This window comes from Ixodes scapularis, unplaced genomic scaffold, assembly GCF_016920785.2.
Source record: "Ixodes scapularis isolate PalLabHiFi unplaced genomic scaffold, ASM1692078v2 PGA_scaffold6__148_contigs__length_123643588, whole genome shotgun sequence".
NCBI classification, from domain to species: Eukaryota; Metazoa; Arthropoda; class Arachnida; order Ixodida; family Ixodidae; genus Ixodes; species Ixodes scapularis.
In genome coordinates this window covers 44,150,933-44,154,653 of record NW_024609881.1, presented here as the reverse complement: position 1 = coordinate 44,154,653, position 3,721 = coordinate 44,150,933, and positions in this window count along the sequence as shown.

The window sequence follows — 3,721 nt, the reverse complement described above, 5'->3', positions numbered from 1 at the left end:
GAGGTCGAGAAATCGTTTCTTGAAGCTGATTCAATGCATGCATGTTGTAAACAACATGAAAAGGACCAAAGAAGCGAAGGAGGACAAGTTGTACAAGATTCGTCCTTGGATTTTATTCCAGCACAACCTCTAGAGCATGGAACAAGAAGAGTTCAATGCGATGGATGAGATAATGGTGTTATTTACAGGAAGGAGCTCGCTAAAACAGTACATCCCAAACAAACCGACGCCATGGGGTTTCACGCTTTGGGGACGGGCAGGCACAACCGGTGTCCTTTACCAGTTCGAGGTACACCAAGGCCACTCCAAAGAAAACAACATTTTTGGACTTGGGGTGATAGTGTCCTGAGCATCTGCTCTGAAATACGTTCAAATGAAGACTTCAAGGTTGCAGCTGACAATTTTTTTAGCTCTTTGAACCTTGTTGAAGGGCTAACGAGAGGAATACAGTACGTTGGAACTCTGAGGCAAAATCGGCTGAGAGACTGCAAACTCCAGGATGAGAAGACTCTGAGAAAAGTTGGCCAAGGCTCACATGATTACAAAGTTGGCAATGACAAAGGAATTGTGGTAGTTCGCTGGTTTGACAGGAAAGCTGTCACCCTATACTCTGTTTCACCTGATGTTGTACCCCAGCGAAGGCTGGAAGCGCGAGCTCATAGCGTTGACAGCTGCCCTTACTGCACGAGAGCTTGTGCCGCCGAGATCTACCCCAGAGTAAGGAGCTCGCGCTTACAGCCTTTCCTGCGGTACAGCATAAGGTGAAACAGAGTATAGTGTCAAACTTCGTCTCTGTTGAGTCAATTCAGCAAGTCAAACGGTATGACCGGAAGACCAAACTCCACATCGACATCACACGCCCGGCAATTGTTGGTATGTACAACAGTTTTAGGGGGGGGGGATCGACCAGCATAATTATCAAGTGTCGCTGTACAAATACACCATTCGGTCGAGGCGCTGGTACGCGTACCACATATATCATGTTATCTTCATCTGTGTCGTGAATGCGTGGAATATTCACAGGCGCCAAAGCCATCAGCTGAAGGAGCGGCCACTCAAGCTGAGAACCTTCATTGCCAGTTTATCAGAAAGCCCAATCTCTACTGGAAATGCGCCAAGAGGACGGCTGGTCAGTCTGCTTTCGCCTCCGATGAAGAAGAGGAAGTTCCCGCCAAGTCATCCCCAAGATGACGTTCAAAAAGACGGGTTTGGGCATCTTCCAACTATGGCGAGCAACCGACTTCGATGCAGGAACTGTGTGCCCAGCGTGAACACATTTAGCACAGTTGTGTGCGCGAAATGCAATGTAACTCCGAGTCTGAGCAAGCGACGCTACTGTTTCTTTGAATACCACAAGCCACGAGACTGCAGCTGGCAAGGACATAGCAGAAAAGCCCAGTGTATCATATTTGATACGTTCAATAATTTTTTACTGGTTTAAAATTTCATTGTTCTTTTTGTATGAATGTACTTACGTTAGCCATAAATAAAGGCACACAAGTTTCTACAATTTTAGTTTGCCTAGAAATATGTTTGGGCATAAATTTTTCAAGCACTTAAATTTAGTGCTTGAGAATAGGTGACAATTGTAACGAGCAAACGCTGGCGGCACGCTTTCCCGTGTTGATCGTGTGACCGATGAGTCGCTCTACTCGCTCCACTTTAGAATCCCCTAAATTATACTCGTGAAAAAAAAAAGGATTGGGATACCTGTAAAAGAAACAAAAACAACTAGCATAGCCAAGGTTTCTCCTTTTTTTTGTGCTGCTTTTGGGGAACATGTACACCGATATCAAATTATTTTAAATCTTTCAGTTTTCTGTTGACAACAAAAGGTTGGCACTTTTCAAATATGGGGACACTTGATATAAACAGTGTATTAAGCTCAAAACATTAGGGCATTACAACCAAAACTATACTGAGTATATATACATAAAGTGGCTATAATGAAGACAAAGTGCTCAGGTGGCAATTGTTTGTATTATTTTATTTTCCAAACCTGATTATACAATTTTATATTGAAAATACTTTCCTCTAAAAAATAAATAAAACTCATAAAACAACCTTGTAGGTACTTTTGACACATTGTGGAAATGGAAATCTGAAAAGGAGTCTTTTTCCAGCACCGGACTATCGAACTATAATAGTTATAGTAATGATACTTTCAAAAGCCAGAAACAACCCTTTGAATATGAAACAAACCAGAAAACTTACATAGAAACAGGGAACGTTTAAACAAAAAAACAATGTTATGTATGCATTACAAACATATTAAGTCATAAAAATATGCAACATCACAATCACTTCACCATTCTAAAAAAACAAATACCTGAAAATATGTATAACAGAAAAAGGGATATGATTTACACCAAGCAAGATACTGGGCCATAGAACCAAAGTTTCAACAATAAAAGAAAGTATGAGTGGGTACCCAAAAATAACCGAAATGAATTTCAGGAGGCCGGGCATTCGTAGTACCAGCATCCACCTCTTGCAGCACCCTTCCCAAGTTAGTTTGCCGACCGGCGTCGTCTGCTAAGGATCTAGCGGCATGTTGTGAATTTCTTCCCCAAGCGCTTCAAAATCATTCCTTGTTTTTTGCAATGTCTGACTTGAAGGACCTTCCACATCCATAAAATTATTTCCTTTCAAGACTTTTCATACGGGTGAAGAGAAAAAAGTCACACGGGGCGAGGTCCTGAGAATATGGGAGGTTGAAAAGCGGTGTCATGCCAGGACAGTGTCTGCTGAGGCATTGTTGTGATGGAACGATCATTCCCCCTTTCCCTCATATCGGGGCATTTCTGCCCTACTGAGTTTCGCAAGTGTTGCAAAATTCCCCGGTAAAACACCTGGTTAACAGATTCACCAAGAGGAACAAACTCTGAGTGATCAGTGCCCAAATATTGTTGTGTTCTTCTTCAGTTGAGGAGGTTAAAGGTCGCCCAGAACGAGGTTGCTCATCGATCAAAAAATCACCAGTCTTAAAGCGAGAAAACCACTTGCAATTTCTTATTAGCATCTTCCTTGTAAGCTCTCTGAAGCATTACAAGAGTTTCTGGCACAGTTTTACCTAAAGCAATAATTCACAGCCCCATGTTGTTCTTTCATATCAGACATTGAAAAAAAAAAAAAGATTTTGAAGCGCTTGGAAAAAATATTTGCAGCAGACAATGCCAGTCGGCAAACTCGCTCGGAAGGGATGCTGCAAAGCGATGCTAGCGGCGGAAGCTGGTACTACAAACAGCCCGCCTTTCAGAAATTCATTCCGGTTACTTTTGCATCCAACCTGGATCGAATCACTGCACCAAAAGCTTTCGATATATGCCATGTTTAAAACAAAAGATGGCAACCAGTCAAAGAGGCTCAATAGACCTTATGAAAAATTGTTTGGTGATCTGACAACACTGAGAGCGTCGACATTTTAATGTTGGCAAGCGTCGTCGGTACCAAAGCACAGTGGAGGCATCAGAGAGAGCCGTACGGGCAGTGTACGATAGCGCAGCAGCTGTTTTCCGCCTTCTGACCATGAAATGTGGACAAACAGTTTAAACAACCTACCGCAACTGTCTGATGAAGCTCTAGGAGCCTGTGCACGCTGGCAACAGCCTCGTCGAAGCAGCGGTGCAAATCCTTCGCCTTTGCTGTACAAGCTTACACACTGCGGGTTGTCGCCAGCGTGTGCACAGGCCTCCAAAAGTTTCATCAGACAGTTGCGGTA